This window comes from Theropithecus gelada, chromosome 15 (genome assembly GCF_003255815.1).
Source record: "Theropithecus gelada isolate Dixy chromosome 15, Tgel_1.0, whole genome shotgun sequence".
NCBI classification, from domain to species: Eukaryota; Metazoa; Chordata; class Mammalia; order Primates; family Cercopithecidae; genus Theropithecus; species Theropithecus gelada.
Genome location: NC_037683.1, coordinates 78,353,756 through 78,373,842, shown reverse-complemented (window position 1 = coordinate 78,373,842; position 20,087 = coordinate 78,353,756). Strand labels below are relative to the sequence as shown.

Here is a 20,087-nt window from a genome sequence, read left to right as displayed (position 1 = left end):
TGACAACTATCTATTATAATACATACTCATTTATTTTCTCTCTCCCTCATCCCCAATTGTTTGACTATGAGTTCCTTCAAGGGCAGAGGCCCTTGAAGAATGATCAGTTTTATTCATTCCTGTATCCTTCACAGCAGTTCACTTCTTAGCCCCTACTTTATGTGCCAATATTTGCACAAGAATTGAATGAAATAATTTTTAAAAAGTGAAATGAGCATGTATATTAAAACTTACAGAAATTGAAGAGCACTCCTTAAGTCTGAAAAAGAGGTTAAGATGGCTTCACAAATGGCACTAAATTCAGCAACTCATCATCTCGAGAGATGGTATACAATGAAAACACACTGATTAAAATGAGGGCTGGGTAGAATCATGAATGACAACTCTGTTTTTTGTTTTTTGTTTTTTTTTTAAAGTTTTTTAGGGTAAAATCTCTGTAGTAGACATAAAGGCAGATATTCATACCTTTGCATAGTACAACCCTAATTAAACTATCACAAATGCAAATACGGATCTCACTTCCATAGTAATTCCATTCTGATATTACCTGCCTTGATACTGATACTGGCATTCTGATACCGGCTGCCTTGGTGTAACCCTGGAACTCAAGTCCAGATCCTTTACTTTTGACATCCCAGCAGGCACAGGAAAGTTAGGCAGCAGAAGGAAAAACCCAAGAGGTTTAGGATATTCAAAGTAGTCCCCCAAAGCAAGGTTCCCATAATGCCCCACATCTCTCCTATATTAAGGAATTCCTGCACCCTGTCACAACTAGAAAATAGAAATAAAGTATAGAATCCTAAAAGGCATTCCCCAACTTCTGAAAGTAAAATATTAGTCTTGTTGGATACTAAGAAAATCCAAACAGGTCTGGAATTATATCTGTATATAGGTAAGTGAGTCTAGCATTTCATATATAGAGAAATTTATACATAAAAATACAGAATGAGGTGACAAAATGTCATTTGAAAAGAAGAAAAAGACCTGGATTAAGGTCAGCCCAATCTACTGCCAGCTACATGATCCTCTATTTGAAGAAATATTCAAAATTCATGAATTCAAGCCATTAAATTCATTTTGGAAAAAAAAAAAAAAAAGGAAGTAAATAAATCCAATGGAAATAATAACAATAAAACTGCATTGCTTGAAAGGTCATTGTAAAATCAGAACTAGACAAAATTTTTAAACAGTTAAATGTGTTTTCTAAACTTTCATCAGAGATTCGAAATCAGCAATCTGAAGCTTAAACAACTATTCATTGTTTCTACTAGAAAAAGACACTGGGTCTCATGCTGAGTTCAAAAATCTTGATTATGGAGTCTTCTGCCCTCAGTAAGCTTACAAACAATTTAGAAAGATTAAGCATTTACAACTGAACAAACAAAAGTCTAAATCACAATTTCCAATTAGCAGAGATAATAAGAAATTACTACAAATGATCCCATCAAGTTAGGGACCACTCAAATTTCAGAAGAGATTAATTTACACAGGGTAGAAAACACATTCTAAGTAGAATAAAGGATGAGAACCAAGTTTTAGAGAAAAGAAATGACAAGGCAGGATTCAGGAGACCATATAGGATAATAATAGCAATTGCCATTTATTAAATACTTATGTGTCAGACACAGTGCTATTTTGATTATGTCATATACTATAATCTTTGAAACAATCTTTTCAGGTTGATTTTATTAATCCTATTTCACAGAATGCAAGTAATCTGCCTAACATTAAACTGCTAGTCAGTAGCAGAGCTAGAATTCACAACCAGGGCTGTTCATTTTGAATTTCATGCTCTTAACCAATACATAATACAGTTGTCCCTCCATAACCATGGGGAATTTGTTCCAGGACCCCCATCTTAAAAAAGGGTGTCCAACTCTCTTTTATAAAAAATAGCATAGTATTTGTGTATAGCCTGTACACAACCTCCTGTGTATACTTTAAATCATCTCTAGATTATAATTCCTAATACAATGTAAGTGCTATGTAAATAGTCGTTATACTATATTCACTTTTTTTTATTGTTGTGTTGTTATTTATTATTGTCTTTTTTCAAGTGTTTCCCATCCTCAGCTGGTTGAATTCACAAATGCAGATCCCACAGACAACGAAATGTAGACTGGTCAGAAAAGGGGAAGTACGGAGAAGAGTCATGAAATGCTAGTTTGAAAATGGACATGAGACTGTAAGCTTCCTAACAGCAAAGACTGTGGTTGTTCTGTGGGACACTGTGAAAAAAAAAATTTCTTAAACGACTCTGATGAAGAAGCAATGAGGAATCCTGAAAAGATTCTGACAGACGGAAACATAAAACTCTGAGCTATTTCTAAAAATTCAAAAAAAACCTTCTTTTTAGAGGATTCTATTAATCCGAATTTAAAAGTTAAGTAAAAATGTATCTAGATTACAAATTCATAAGACATTAAGACCACATTCCATATTTGAGTTTCCTTCTCTGTACATCCAACAAATATAGCAGTCTAGTATTTAGTTACTCTGGTAACTCAATCTCTATATTCAAATCTCAATTTAAGACTTGCAAGTATTTAGCACTTTCTATTCATTTGAATTACACTTTCAATATTTGTATTTTCCATTCTAATTTATGAGTCAGTATATATGCCGATACATCAGAAATACAGTTCAATCTAAAAGTATATTATTTAGATCTCTCTGCTAAAAACAATTTCATTAACAGAAAGCAAAATGAATGTAATGCATTACATTCTGACTCTCTCAATTCATCTGAAACAGCAGAATTAAATTTTTAAAAATGATAAAGAATAAAAATGAGGAACTTCTAGGCAAAATATGCAAGAGCTAACTAATATTTCATCATACTTCTGTTTATTGCATCTCCCTTTTTATTGAAGGTGAGGTTAAATCCAAAGGGAACAGTTTTACAAGAAGGTTTATCTGTGGGGATTTACACCTTGTTAAAAGCAAATGACAAGTGGTTTTCCCCCACAGGAAACATACTCCTGTTTTATATAAATGTATCCTTTCAGATTTGTTACCACAAATGAGGCTGCAGAGAGCATCAGGTTACATTGGGAAGTTCAGTTGTCATATTCTTGGTTTCTCTTAAACGGACTGTTTCAAATAATTAACAGAGTTAGGGCTCAAATTGTTCATCTTTAGCACAATATCGAAACTAAATTCAAGCCTGAGCTCACTGATTTACTTCTAATTGTAAAACAGACACACACATACACACACCCACAGAGACAGAGAGGAGAGAGAGAGAAACAATTAGACAAAATCTTGGTAATTACAATTCCTGCCACAGTCCCATACTATTAAAAAGTAAACAACATAACCTTCTAAAAACTCAGCTTAAGAAAATAAAAAATCAGATAATAGCATAGTTGCTGGTATTGCGTCTGGTTGCTATGGAATAAAGGGCAGTTTGTTCATATATTCCTTCTGTTCGTTCACTGCTACTTAAGAGTGCTGCCACACTTTTAAAGCCCAGCTGAGCAAGTCTCAGCTTGTTCCACCTATATCAGCTGCCAGTATTTTACTTTTGTTCCACAAGAGAGTGACCTACAAGAACAAACATTTCCATTTTTAAAATTCATAATTAAATGAATTTTTACAAAAATTCTTAAAATAATTAAAAGCACCTTTACCCTCATCAAAAAAGTAAAGACACGCATACTAGGACAGAAAATTATTTACACTAATACACTGATTATGACATACACCATTAATTCCCAATAAGAGGAAATACAAATAATAGGAATTAAATATGTAATATTTTTCTTTTTTAAAAAACCTAACAAGTATGGCATTTCTCCTTAACATAAAGCCTACTTATGGTTTGGAAAACATTTTTAAATTTTATTTCTATGTCATTCTAAAATAAAATAATCCACATACCAAAAATTATAGTTGGAAATAATTAAAACAATATTTATGCAAATTTTGAATGCAGATTTATAAAACTTGCTTTTTCTAGCTCAAAATTATAGATAAACAGGTATTTTAAACACTAAAGGCAGTACATTTGAGTTGTTTGCCTTCAAAAAAAAGCTTTGTATTAGCCCTAAGAACATTTGTCAAGGAGTGTGGAGGCTGGAGTTCAACAGTCCTAATTCTGATGTTCTATGTCATTGTACAAGTCACTTACCCTCAGTTTTCTTACCTGTAAAATAAGTGGGGAGGAGGAAGGAGGGGGTTCAACTTGATAACCTCCCAAGTCCATTCCAACTAAAAAAATCTGACTCAAATAAAACATTCTAATTATGTCTCTACTGAAATCCTATATATTTGGGCCATTTGGAAATAAGTGTAACTCTAGTGAGAGACCTTTTCACCTCTCTAATCTGCTGTAGTCCCACGGCTGTCTCTTTTGGTCTGCTGTGCAGGGCCAGACACAGTAAAGGGACAGAGGAATATGGCAGTAAAATAAGTAGAGATAGGAAGGAAGGCTGAAGTTGGCCACTGAGAAAGAAAGATACTCATCATAGGGGATTTGAGGTTCCAGACACAAAAGCTTAGCTGCTATGCAAACAGGGTCAGTTTATAAAATACAGATCATTTCTTGCAAAAAAAAAAAAAAAAAAAAAAGCAACAAACAAAACTCTCCTTTAAATGTGAAGAGACAGTGTTCTTCCAAATTAGAGCATTAAGTTATTGGGGAGTTACTCAAGCATAGAATATGTGGGTCAATATTATTATCCCCACACTGAAAATGGCTGATTTTTAAATTATATCCTATAACACAAATGTAGTAGTGGTCAAATTTAAAACTAAACAACTTAGAAACACTAGAATAAAAATGCCTGTGCTTTCACTGATACTAAACAGAATGTAAAATAATAAAAAGCCAAATAAAATTATACTTTGATTTTAAGTACAAGGTATCTAATAGAAAGCACAGAAAAAGTTACTATAAATGTTGAAATTGATATTGCATTAAATGCATAAGGAAATCTATAAATATTTCTGAAATTAACATATACATTCTATAATCTTCTGTTTTGCAGGGTTCCATTTATGTTTTATTCACATATTGTTTGGCTCATTAAACTTTATACTGGTGTTTTCTTCATACACTGTATTTTCTATCTACTTTTGAAAAGTATAAAAATCTAACAGGCAGAATTACGTAATGAAGACATTTCCTAATGTCGGATAGAATTATATACAACCCTTTGAGAAAAGAAAGAGTAGTTTAGTTCTGAAATAAGATCATTTAATTAGTATATCACTTTGGTTATTTTTGTATCACTTTACTATTCAGTTTGTCTAGTTACCCTGTATAGAAACATTTTTAAAGACTGCCTCAAAATATATTAAGTCATACACAATTCCACTGAACCCTCTGGATCATAAGGAAGTTTAGCAATTAAAGTTATTATATAAACAAAAAATGCAAGCTTATTTAATGTACTGTATTTACCTCTTCATATCTTAATCATTGAATTAGGTTCAAACAAGGAAACATCAGCTTTTAAAAAGATTTAGGTATACATTTTGTGTTGTTTACTAAAATGCCATTAATCACTATTTGTTATACATACTAGTCTGCTCATTACAGAATAGTTTCATGTAATAATAATATTATTACATGAATAATGATTTTTTTTTGGCTATAGATTTTAGCATTGTAAAATAAACTTCTTTCATACCAGTCTGGCCTCGGTCAAATAAAAAAACTCAGAAAAGTAACTTCCTCATTCTCTGAAGATACTAAATCACAAAATATTAAAACTGCTTTGAGTGATATCATAAACTATCAGTACATTAATTCTTGGATGTCTCTTCCTTTATGTTCTATTACAAACAAAATGAGTAGCAAACTTTGAAGGAAATATTCCAGAAGAAGCGGAAGATAGTTCTCTTCCCTCATTAACTTACAAAATGACTCAACTGTTTACTCAAATCTACCCACAAACAAAGTTAAAAGAATGGCAGACAAAAGATAACCCCATTTCACCCTTGGAGAGTTAGTCTTCAACACAGGTTTCTTCAAATGCGGGCTACTGTCCCTGGACTTTCTCCCTTTCTTAATGATGGGTCAGGATTCAAGTAAAGGAGCCTTGAATTCAATTACTGAACAAAAGATATGACCGGAAACCAAGAACAAACTTCCTGATTTAGAAATGCTGTGCCTGTAGGATGACTACAGTCAACAATAATTTATTGTACACTTTAAAATAACTAAAAGTATAATTAGAATGTGTGTAACACAAGGAAATGGTAAATGCTTAAGGTGATAGATACCCCATTTACCCTTATGTGACTACTATGCTTTGTATGTATGTATCAAAATATCTCATGTACCCCATAAATATATATCATTACCATGTACCCACAAAAATGAAAATAATAAAGAGAAATGCTGTGCTGAGAGAAAAAACAACATCAATCATTTTTAAATATTTTGTTTTAAACACAAGCATTTTTTCAAGTATACATTGAATCTGTTCTTAGCATAAGATTTAAATATTTTCAAAGCAACACAAAGTAAAGAATGATTCAAGGTTATTTCAATAAACAAATACCTCAAATTATACAGCTTTAGAGCAATAGAAGGTACTAATTTGTTAAATCCGTGTAATGGGCATATGGGAGCTTACCAGACTACTCCAATATAAGTTTTAAATGTCCCAAAATATAAAATGTTTTAGGAATACATACACTTAAGGGACACAGTTTTTTTACTATATACTGACTTTACAAATGTAGGCTGCTTTAGATATCAGATAAACTAATCAGATATCTCAACTGGATATACTAATTTTATGTATTTTATATATTAATATATTACCTTGTAATAATAAAATAAGTACAAGAAAACTCTGATGCAACATCTCAATTTAATTTCTATATACAATGTCTAGAAATAGCCAAACCTTATACAATACTAGTCAAAGATCCCAGCACCTTGTTAGAATAATTTCCAACAAACAAACAAACAAAACACAAATGTGGCGCTCAAAAAGAGGCTAGGTACAATCTTTTTCCTCGGGTCCTCCCATTAGGTAAAAATCACAGTAAAGATTTTAAAAAGAAATTGTTCATTCAAAAAATTATTTCATCATTCATATTGTGATTTTTCCATCTTACCTTAATTTATCTTTATTTACAAATTCTCTACTAATTTCATTCAACTCCACTTTTCAGTATCTCTTCCTACCCTTTTTTATCTTTCTTGATTCCCAAATATCGTATGTCCTTTTTGTAACACTCTACAATTCGAAACCTTAAAAAATATGTCCACATAGCTGAGAATATCCAGTTTTGTATCTAATAACCCATTTCCCTCATTACTTTATGCTCCTTAAAACTCAATGGAAATCTAAGTCATTTCAGGATTCCTAAATTAACCAAAATAATACTACACTAAATATACATTGATATAAATCCTTTAATTCCTCATTCAAAATTAAAGCTAAAGGACAAAATAAAAAACCAAAAGCTTAGAGACTAATTTATCCAATTATCTTAGGTCTCTGCTAGAATGTTTTTGAATCAAATATTAGAAATGTCATCAGTCATGACAGCGATATTATTATTAGATATGCAGAATATGGTGAACTGGGATTCATATTTAGTCCCTGAAATGATACTTCTTTTTCTCTACATTGTACTAGTCACTGTTCATACTCCAGTTTTTCAAATTATATGATCCTGCTCTTCATTTTCTACCCCATTCCTTCAGATTAAGGTGCTGTTCTGGGCATGGGGTGCCATCTATTGGCATTCTTTCTAAGGTTTATAATCCAAAAGGTAAATTGGGACTTTCAAAGCTCCCAGATAATGTACATTTAGGAAATTCCAGGCAGCAATGAAAATTAACAAAAACACATTTTAATAGAGAGGCTTACATTATTCAATAAAGAAGTCTTTACCTTAAAGTTTATCACAGGCAACAGGACTGGAAGTGAGTGCTGCATCAGGATCGCTACAATTACCTCCTCTCACAAATTACTCTGATCTGTATCTCCAGTCCATGGTCATTTGCATTTCTATCAACCCCCAAAAATGCTCAAGCAAACCTAACCCAATCAAAATATTAAAATAAATCTCTTTCCAAGTTCCAAGATAAAAGAATCCCACCTTACTTCCAAGACATATGGCACTCAAATCTTTTCTGAAATATAAACCTGCAACTATTATACAGCTCTACTCATTCAATATTATTCAAAAGGTTTTACATTTCAAAACTCAGCAGACTTCTAAAAATAAGGAGATCAAATGTTGATCCAACAGCACAATATCTTAACCTTCTATAATTGGAATGAATTACAATTTTTGTCTTTAACTACAATTTAATTCTATTTCAACATTCATGGTCTTTATTAACTAAAAGTAGCCTCTAAAAATCATCATATAATGCGAGACACTATTAAAAATTGCTCACAAAACCACACGAAGGTCATTCAAAGAATTTCATTAAACAGTTCCCCTAATTTTCTTTGCCTCAAGAAAACAGCGCTGAGGTGGAAATACTAAATGTTCCTAATGATCCTCCAAGAGATGGATAATGCAAACATCAGTGCACAAAAACAATACAGATAGTTCTACAACACCAAGCAAAATGTAAACTAAAATGACTTTCTAAATATCTACATACACACACACAAAACACATTATCTAAGTTAAACTCCATTTTTCTTAATATATCTACTACACTCTAATTGAAAAGCAATTTTTTTTAGCAAAGTTTTGTTTTGTTTTGTTTTGTTTGAGACAGAGTTTCCCTCTGTTGCCCAGGTTCTGGGTTCACTACAGCCTCCACCTTGAGGGCTAAAGCAATCCACCCACCTCAGTCCAGAGGGGGTGGTACTACAGGCAGGCACCTTTGCACCTCGCTAATTTTTTAATTTTTTGTAGAAACAGGGTCTCACTATGTTGCCCACACTAGTCTTGAACTCCTGAGCTCAAGGGATTCTCCCACCTCGGCCTCCCAACGTGCTGGGATTACAAGTGTGAGCTAAACAAAGTATTTTAAAATGCTCTTAAGACATATGCAATATAATTATTTTATAAAACAAAGAATCTAAATTTATGAGTTTGCATGTTATGTACTGATTTTTCATGTTGGGTTTTCAACATGGCACATCAAAATACATATTGTACTTTTAAAGTTGTAAAGGTGAATTTCACATTACTCATATAATAGCTTTGGATGTTTTTTATTAATGACCCTTAAACTGACACTTCATCAAAATTCATCTCTGAGACTGTCATCAGATATAATCAGATGCCAATAAGCAAATGCCTGATGTGATAGGTTTTGCTCTTTGGTTATTTAAAATAGTATAAATAGTATCAGGGGAAAACTAAATTCTAATGCAAAAATATATATCCACAAAACCATTTATCCAAAGCAAAACATAAAAAGGTAGATTTAAGGAATCACTACTGTTATCTTGTTTATGAACTAGATTTTCTCATGTCTTTTTTTTTAATTCCTACCTTTCTAAAATTTGTACATGACTAAATCAAAATTCTGGTTCCTTAAAAAAGAAAGATATTATTTTACATCTACTAATGTACTAATGGATAGATATATACAGATATATTGAGTCTTTAGAAAAAAGGAATCACTAACAAAATTAAACAGAATGCCCATCTTCACAAAAATAGTTGTACTCTGCACACTATTTCAACAGATAAGAAATCTGGAAGAAATACTGGATCACCTAAGTCTTCTGTCTCCCAACTCCCCATGCCCCCTAAGTCCCATCTCAAGCCCCCACACCCACCAGAACTTAATGGTCCAGGAAAATTAACTGGGGAAAATATGTAATGCACTGATGTCTAACAATAGAAACAGGATATGATTTCTAAATGTATCTGCTTTTCCTGCCCTTCTACAGCAACCTCCCCCATTCCTCCACAACTAAAACATGGAAGACACTTAACTGACAAGCAAAGAATCTCTAAAATGGTTTTGCACATTAAACTATGCTGACTGAGACGGAAGGGGATGAGATATATTTTAAAGATGAAAGTTATACTGAAGTACATAAATGCTATTAGGCATGCAAATCTGAATGTAGTCCAGAAAATTGAATATGTTATATTAATCAGTAAAAAAGCATGCAAAGATAAATTTTTTAAAGCAACAACAATTACAATCTAAGCTTTAATATACTCCCCTATTAGGCTGGTAAAAGAGTTGAGATACAGCAGAATATATGACTTATCTTGAATAAATGTAAAAATGCTTCCTCTCCTAGCCTGCTATGTTCTAAAATCTTGGTAAGTCTACAAACCAAAGTAGTATTAAAGTAAAAATGTATTTAAATTTAAGAAAATGTATACTTCTTAAAGGACTATTTTTCTCTACCAAAGTTTAATTAAAAGAATGCTTATCCAAATATAAACAATATTAAGAGAAAGTAAAGCAGTAAATTATTACCGATGGAAAAATATGAGACTAGTGTGGAGGATGGCAATGCTTTCCAGACCAGGGACACCAAAGTAGTCCAAAGGCTCTCAGAGTTTGTCTAGGCCTTGACAGGATTTTTAGCACTTCTTAAAAACCCACTGAATAGCTTCAATAATTGGGGAAGAAACATCTTAAAAACGAGATCAACAGAAACCTAAATTAATTTTTATTCTGATAAGAGAGTGAGCATGCGCTCGCTCGCTCTCGCACTCTCTCTCGCTCTCTCTCTCTCTGTTAAATTGCTTATCCACATACTTGGGAAATTATGTCCTGTTTTAAATATCTCATTGGTGAGCAACAGACAGTAGGAGCCCCAAATGTCAGACACTTGTCTGGCACACATACATAGAGAAGCTGGCTCCGGCAGGAACTCAAGCTGTGAGACTCAGCTAATTCCTATGTGGGTGAGAAAATGAGGGCACTTGGCCACCGCTCTCTACAGAAGCCATTGAAATGGTGGAACCTTCTGAGATTTTGCTATAGGTATGGCCATTATGCTAGTACCAGGCTGTGGGTTTTCTTTCTTTCTTGTTCTTATCAGAAGAAACAATAAGCAAACAACTTGCTAGCCTTTGAGAACATGAGCAAGGGAAATGCCAATTCCTGGCTCCATGTCATTGGCATGTTTCCCTTTTCCCAGTGTCTATCTTGCTACAGAATCATAGACTGGAAAGGGCTTTAGAGATCCCACAGCCCTATTGTTTCATTTTACAGATGGAGAAGCTGAGGCCTATTAAGTGACTACACTAAGACTTTACAGTTAGAAATAGAGTGAGAACCTTTATTTTCTTTTTAACCTCCTTTGGCTAGCATTTTTGAAGTCCTTTATATCTTGGCCTGGTCACTCGTCCTTTCTCCTTTTATCATCTTTCATTTTATCTGTCTCCTCTTACCAACTAACACACTATTATTTTGAGGACAGCTGCCTCACTCTCAACTCCTATTATCCAATACCTCATTTTTGCCTAAACAGGAATTACCAAGAACCTCCAGAAATCTAGACCAAGCACTGTAAAGCAAAGGCAAGCAGTAGTAGCTGGGTATTACTGCTTCTAATATAAGTGAGAAAGAAGAATCCAGGAATTAAAAGTCAGCAATGGCAGGCATCTGTGATTGTGCAAACACAATATTTATGGACTAGAGATTTAACCCTAAAGTACTTAGCCAGAGGCCAGCACATAGCCAGGACTAAAAAGGGAGCCTTATGAATCAAAACCACACTCAGATTACACAGTTAGTGGAACAAGGTTATATATTTGTCCGAGAGGACAGTCAGATAAGTAGAAATTGTAAGACAATAACAGACTATTGGAAATGGTAAGAATAACCATACAGTCACGCACCACATAATGTTTCTGTCGACAGCAAACCACATCCCACAACATAATGGAGCTCAAAAATTCCTCTAGCTCAGTGGCATCATAACCAACTAAACACCTTAACACAATGCATTACCTTTTCTATGTTTAGATATGTTCAGGTACACAAATACTCCAGTAACATGCTATGCAGGTTTATAGACAAGAATAATATGCTATACTATACAGCGTAGGCATGTAGCAGGATATACGATCTAGGTTTGTGTTAGGTACACTCTATGATGTTCACACAATGATAAAATCACCTAACTACGTAATTCCCAGAACATATCCACATCATTAAGCAATGTATGACTGCATAACCTGACCATCCAAATCACATTTCCTAACGTTTTCCCAAAAGTTCCTTTTAAATGTGTGTCAAATTTACTGGCAAAAGGAAGCTGAGGAGGTGGCTAAGCTAAGAGTCAGTCTAATTGATACGTTGGGGCTAATTATCTACAAAAATAATGCAAAAGGGGTCACATAACTAAACACTTAACGGGAGTGGGGAGAATGGTGAAATGAGTGACACAGACAAACATCTGTACAATATACAATGCTTTGGCAAAAAAGAAAAGACATATAGTATCAGGTAAATTTTCAACTGAAATATATAAATCAAATTTCCAGTTTGAGAAAGATTAGAACTATTTATAGATCACTCTAAAATGAGAAAACTATTTCATTTCAATGAAAATACTCAGGAAAAATATAGAAATAAAGGAAATTACTGAATAGCAACTTTAACAATTAAGCAGCCAACTTGAAAATGTTACTTAAACATCTTTAATATCCAATGAAAGGCAGCCACAGGTGACATATTTCCTCTATGATTTCATATTATATATTACACTAAACAATGTTCCAAGGTTACTTTACAACTGAAGATTGGGATTGACAAATTATGCCAAAATTATTTATTGCTGTAGGTACACAAGTAGTGACCTCACACATTTTTCTACCCTTAGTAAAGTAACAATACTAAGCAATGTATTATAAAAATGTAGAATAATTCCTTGATAAACTCATCTTTACACAACTGACTAGACTATTTATCATTATTAAACATTACTGACTGCATTCGGTATAAAGTTTATAAACAGGGCTCAGACTGTTTTAAAATAATTCGTGTCTAACATGAAAATAAAAATATAAGTGGGACAATGAACTGAACAATGACAGTATAACAGATAATGAAATATTACATCATTAGATCTTAACCTAAAATCCTTTGACCAGGAGAGTTATGCAAACCTAGTAAAAGCAACCCATTATAAGGCTGCAGAATAAAACTAAAACATAACTTTGGGCTAGCATTCTATTAATTCAGTGTGATAAGACTGGTTATCAAATGATAATCCAAGCCTGTGATTGGCAGCTTGTCTGTGCTTTATTTTTTAAAGTGGAGGAAAAGGAATAATTATTATTTAATGAGTATAGATTGGTAAGCAAAGTCTTTCAAAACTTTTTGGGCTCATTAAAAAAGGAATGGTCAAAGGATTCTTAGGTAGCAAAAAGATTAGAATAGGTATTTTCTCAGCCTTCCCTAATAATAAAGCCAACACGTATTGAACACATATTGTGTCACATACTGAGCAAAGTACATTACATAAATTATCTCCTTTAATCCTCACAAAACCCCATAAGGCAGGCAAGATTGATCCTATTTTTCAAATGAGAAAACTGAGGTTAAGTGAAGGTAATAACTTGTCCAAAGTCACACAGCTAATGAGATTATCTGAAATCTGACTCCAAAGCCTGTTCTTCACCAGTATACTTATTCTATCCATCTATTTAAAGAAAAAACCTATTTATACCTATTTATTGATACTCTAAATATATTTCAATTTTTAACTGATTTGTTTTCACTAAGAACACTCTGCATTTGATATGAAATAAAAACTACAAAAGTAAAGATTTTTTAAGCAATATAACTTGTCATAAAATACACTTTCAAAAATCTAGCCTGCAACACAAGACCTTGTCTCTACAAAAAAAAAAAAAAAAAAATTGAAATGTTTTAAATTTTAAAATGATGGCAATAGCCTGTAGTCCTAGCTACTCAGGAGGCTGAAGCAGGAGGACTACTTGAGCACAGGAGATCGAGGCTGCAGTGAGCTATGACTATGCCACTGCACTCCAGCCTGAGTGACAGAGCAAGACCCTGTTTCAAAAAAGGAAAAATCTTACTGGCAAAAACTAACTGGTAAACTGTAGGACTATATTTTTAAACAAAAATACATAACCTATTTTAGCAAGACCAGTATTTAAACATAGTGTTACTTTACTAAATGTTTTGGATTCTTTGAGGCAGTCCAACACACATGAACTACTATGCCTGGTAAGGTTACTTTATAAAAATATCGCAATTAATTATAGTAAAATGTGTAATAGTACAGATAAATCCATTATCAAGATTTAAAAGTTTATATGCTGTTACTATGTCTTTCTAAGCTTACTTAAGGAAGATATTACTGTTTCAGTATGTCTTTTAGAGTATATATATTGCTGTGAAAAGAGAATCGATGATACAAGAAGCAGCCCAAGATTGGACTCAGTAGTTCTCCTGAAAATCTCTCACTGAACAAATAAAATACAAAAAGTAATATAAGATCACTCCCAGTTTAAAAGTATATGGCACACAGTAAGCCAGAGAATCTAAAAGTTTTCAGATAAAGAGCCAAATTAAACAATCAAACCAGCCTATTCCAACAGCGTGAAGTAGGGATTGCATTCGTTTCTGTTTTTGGTTTTTTAAGACAAGGTCTTGATCTGTCACCCAGGCTGAAGTGCAGTAGCATGATCACAGCCCACTGTAACCTTAAACTCCTGGGCTAAACAACTCTCTCACCTCAGCCTCCTGAGTAGCTTGGACTACAGGCACACACCACCAAGCCTGGCTAATTTTATTTTTCTTTTTTTTTGTAGAAATGAAATCTTGCGGCCTTGTTGCCCAGGCTGCTCTTGAACTCATAGCCTCAGGTGATCCTTCCGCCTCAGCCCCAAAGTTCTGGGATTCTAAACGTGAACCAATACACCCAGCCAGTGTTATCTAGATAATGTTAATACTATTTTATTATGAATTAGCCTGATAATCACTATTGCCATTTATTTTTCCAGTGCCATTTATTTTTTCAGTGCAGTTTTTTAAAGATTATACAATAAAAAGTATATCACTAATTATGCCATGTAAAAGTGTTATAAGAATGTACAATTACTGATATATGCTAACCATATGAAATTTAACAAGTATAAAGTCACATATCACCAAATAGTATGATTCTCAGGGTAATCTAAGTTTTGAAATAAAGATTAAAATATCTACATAAGATAATCAACATTATGCCCATAGGACTAATGCTGATATTCAGACAGTGCCAAAGATACCAATCTTTATATTGTTATATGTTGCGGTAATATGTATTAGTACACGAAGATAGGTTTTGATATAAAAGTGCCAATTAAGATCGTATGTTAAACTCCATAAAAATAAGCCTATTATATGCTTCAATGCATATATAATTAAAAAATTTTTCTTTAAATAAAAGTTCTAGTGAGTTCACATTCTTAGTGATAATAATCTCATGTTGCAAACAGCACAGCACCCTCTGGTGCATCTGTTATAAGAAATATAAAATTCCCACAGAAAAGGACAGAATTATACAGTAACGTGAACCTTAGAAATCAATAGGTTGATAGTTTTTTATTTACTGCAGTACATATTTTTGAACATTAATACTTAAAAATATTATCATTTTTAAAAATCACTATAAACATTATAGCAGTAAATGAAGTCAGGAAAACGCTTAGTTTGAAAATATTTAACCAACAAAAACAATACCTATTTCCAACATATAAAAAATGCTGTCAAAAAATTATTTCAGTGAAGGACGACAAAAGTTAACTTGTCATGTTAACCAAATTTCACTTTATTCAAATCGGCCCTGGGGTTTGACTTGGGTGTGTAAAATGTTCCTGTGTACTTTTTCTGGATTCAAAGGGAATTTACCATTATTTATAAGAATTGATAAGTGTTTTGTGAAAGAATCTGCAAGTTCTACAACTTAAAAATAGAATAATATTCAGAAACAAAAGTTACGTTAAATTATGAATCTTTAGTAGTTCAAAACTTATACTTTATTTAAAAAAAACTTTTCCTAGGAAAATAATTAACTGTTAAAGTAGATTTTACTAACAACAAAAGCAAAGGATGCCACCTGCTTTAGACAGCCCTTTTGTCAACCACTGGAAGTCCCAATACAATGCAGTAAAAAATGAAAGTGACACCTGTTTAAAGCAGCCATCTGTCCCTAACAAGCTAGATTCAATCAAATCCACTTAATCTTGGATTTCCAAAATATGGGAACACTATGTAACTGAATAGAGAGGAATTTAAAACATACTTTGTGATGGCCACTGGGAATATATACCAAAAAGTTAAAGGCAAATTATTCAGTTATGAAAACTGTTTTTAAAGTAATTAAGCTCAAATAGAGGATTTTTAGCCAATGGTTCAGCATAAAAACAAAATAATCAGGAGCCGCTCCAAAATGTTAAAGTTTACTTCTTCCCTATTCTCATTTCTTGTAACACATTCTCACTATGAATACTAAGAACAAAGTAACATTCCTATTAGTGTTCTGGAAAAGTGTGTTTGTGTGTGAGTGTGTGTGTGTAACTCTTGCCACATATCTTCTGCTATGCCCACCCATTTAAACACAAACACACACACAAATATACCCACACTTTAAAATCTGAAAACCAAAAATCATTATATTCTACCTGCTAATTTCTTCAGCTGGAGAATACCAACACAATATCAACTTTCTCAAGAAATGAAAAACGTTATCAAAAAGTAACATATATTATCATTTAAACGATGCATAAAATCCAACTTGCTTTTAAGATTCATTCATTTTTTAATCGCTATTTTTAACGGTAAAAAAATTACCATAATAAATTTGTTTAGGGTAAAATACACTGTTTCGGGTTAAAGCATATTAAGCTTATAAACTATAACCTTTTATTTGAGTACCAGAGTACAGGACTATGTGAGTACTGGAGGAATAATACAGAAAAACTAAGCACCACTACAACATTTAATGAAAACATTGTGAAACGATGCAAAATTTCTAGAAATTCATTAGTTTGCCAAATATGTGTATACGTATGATGCCTACACCATTTAATATAATTCACAGGCAAAACAAACCAGAAACACTGAGGCATTATGGCATACATTGAATCACAGATATTTAACTATTCAAAACAAGTTACAAGTGACTTCTGCTAAAATAGTTTTAGTTTCAAAGCATGATCACTTTTACAAATTTCTATTAGTATAAAAACTAAAAACACAAGAAAGTATCAATATGTAATACAGTCCCTTCTAGGAAAAATATTAAGAAAGAATAAAGTAAAAGCTAAGTATCTACTCTTGGGTTTAATTTTTAAATTTACCATTTCTTAGTGTTTCTGATTATTTAAACAATTCCACAGCAGCTCTAATAGCAATTTTATTCCACATATATGCTTCAAAAAATGGAAAAGTAATGAAATTCAATTTAAGTTCTGCTCTCAAATCAACTTGTGAATGAAAATCTAAATCACAGAAAACTTGAGCTATACATGAGTGAAATGCCTCAAAAAAGTTCTCAGACACTGCAAATATTAAATTGTAACATTCCAGCATATAATTTACTTAACTGAAAACCTATTATGTAAATGGCATAAGGTCTGAAACTGTCCCAAGACAGCAAAACTCCTATTAACTTCACAGAGTTTATAGGACCCAGGAGCTTCATCATCCAAAAGTGTTCAGGCATTTGACACTCAATCTGAACAAAAAAACGTACAAGTTAGTATTAGAGATTTGCATGGAACCCAGTTTGGGGAGGGGAGGAATAATTATAAAGAATTCTGAGTACTCTGAGAAAGACTTCTTTCAGAACAAAATATCGTCTTCATTTAAAATAGCAATCGCAAGGAAATGAATTGAAAAAGTTTTTTAAAATCCCAACTCTTAGTTTACAAAATATTAGCCTTAATAGCATTATAATTACCTACCCTGCTCATTGACAATCTCAAGATTAGTACTGTCACATTATTCACAAGCTGCTGTCAGTTAAATCAATATATGTTTGCTGTTAGAAGACTATTTGAATAAGCATTTTAAAACTGTAAATTAAAAACTTCAATATGTGCAACTATAATAGTACGTTGTATTTGTTTTAGCACACATTCATTTTCAAAACTCTTTATTGATAAATCTATTAACTAAAAGTTAAGCTGAAAAAAATGAACAAATTTAGGGGATCTGTAAAACTGGGTTAACGCTAACCAAGAACCTACTACATAAGGACTAATAAGTATTCAAATCTACAGAGAAATATAATTTTTAAAAGAAATATAATTTTTAAAAGAAATACTTAAAAAGGAAAAAGTTCTCTCTCCTGAGCAGGTTCAAGTCACTGTCCAAAGAAAATCAAAAAGTAAATAAAAAGAATATGTTAAGTAACATGCCTAGATCTTAACCACAAAGAAAGTGAAATATACACACGTTTCAAGTTGAGAAGCTTCATACATTCTTTATGAACTTGACTTCAATTTCAACTCTCAAAGGAAAATGAACAGAGTAGATTAAAAAAAAAAACTCTTAAAGTACCATAACTGTCACAAATAACATTGTGAACTGAGTTCTCACAAAGCTTCCTTGTGTCCCTTCCCTGTTCATCACAAAGTCTCATAACCACAATGAAAATTGTTAACACTCTACTGCGGAGAAAGAGGATCATCAAAGTGAAACGGAACCTCACTACTACCCCTCCCACCTCCACATGAAGGATAAAGCACTGTCAATAACTACTAACCCAAGTATCACAGATGCCGTGCATCCGGTTTAAATCACAAGCACACACACACACACCCCCCAAAGAAGAGAGAGGAGACAGACTTTAAAAAAGAAAAATCTCTTTCCCAGTACAGCAAAGAGAGCCCAACGAAGAGGCCCCAGGTTTCCGTGTGTGTGCAAGGGGTGTGGGGGGGTGGGGGAGTAGAAAGAGGGGGAGGGAAGAGTGCTGAATGGATATTAAGACTGTTTGCCGCACAAAGAAAACACAGTTTTAAAAAGAAAAAGGAAAACCGTGAAGCTGATGATGGTGAAAGAAGAGCAGCCCATTCAGCACCAAGCAAAGAGGGGCAAAAATGAAGGGAATAGGCGGTGGGAAAAGTTCACCAACGTACGAGGATAAAAATAACAAAACCCATAACAAGGCCCCACAAGTGAACAACAACAACAACAAAACACCACCTCTTGGGTCCCCCCCTGCACACTGTTGTCTATTTCGGCTTTGAAAGAAGCAGGAAACAAGCAGCGTTAGAAAAGAAGAAAATTAAAGAAAGAACAAATTCTTATCTCTTCACCTGACCCTTCTCCTCATACCAGACCTAAGGGAAAGATCCGGCATCCGCATCGGAAAACTGTGGCTCCCTCTCCCGCTCGGCTCGCAGCCCCCCAATCTCCCGCTCCATCCCTGAAGTGCGGCCGGCGCAGGGCCGGGGCCGGCGGGCAGCGCGGCGCCCACACCCCCGACCCAGCCGCGGCGCGCAGGGTCCATTGTAAACAAGCCCGGGGAACAGAGCCCCTCGGCGGCGGCGCCGCAACGGCAGCCCCCGTGTCAGGAGTGAGACCCCTGCACAGCCACACTCGGCTCGCACACACGAACACACACACGCACGGACACACGCGTTCACACGCAGCCACACGCTCCCACACACATGTAGAGACCGAAGAATATTCACCTTGGCTGTGGATTATTGTGGTGTTGTTGGTGGGTGATGGAGATGGTGGTGGTGGGGAGGAGGAGGAGGAAGAGGAGGAGGAGGAGGAGAGGAGTAGTTGTTGTTGATGGGTAACAGTCGCCAGGACTACGGTGACTATGGCGCTTGATTCACAAGGCAACGGTTGCTATAACTCACAAAAGAGAGAGAGAGAGGGAGAGAGAGAGCGAGAGGGAGAGGGAGACACTCGCACGGGGAGGGGTGGGGGAGGGAAGAGGGGAGGAGGCGGGCCCGGCCAAGCCGCCGGAAGGGGAGGGAGCAGCGCTGTGACTGACGGCCCCCGAAGCCGGGCGGCGGGGCGGGGTGGAGGGGTGACGGGGCACGAGGCCGGGATTCCAACACAGGACTCCGAAGAGGTGCGCCTATGCTTGGTTGGGGCTGAGGTCACCAAGAGTCCTCTCAGAGGGACGTTACTACACGCGCTGGCGAAGCCCAGGAGAATTTAGAGTCGCGGTGCGAGGATTACTATCTGTGAA

At 34.4% G+C, this 20,087-nt stretch overlaps 1 protein-coding gene across 3 annotated transcripts in view; it reads right to left on the bottom strand.

Annotated features, from left to right (window-relative positions):
* The window catches only part of RFX3 (regulatory factor X3), a 311,489-nt gene extending 291,666 nt beyond the window's left edge, over positions 1 to 19,823 (bottom strand). For 2 of the 3 annotated variants that reach the window (XM_025360417.1, XM_025360416.1), the window contains exon 1: positions 19,573 to 19,823. The gene's annotated coding sequence lies outside the window, so the exon portion shown is untranslated. Of the gene's footprint in view, positions 1 to 19,218; positions 19,317 to 19,572 lie in introns of those variants that run through there. The other variant, XM_025360418.1, reaches the window with a different exon arrangement.
* Positions 19,824 to 20,087: the final 264 nt, after the last annotated feature.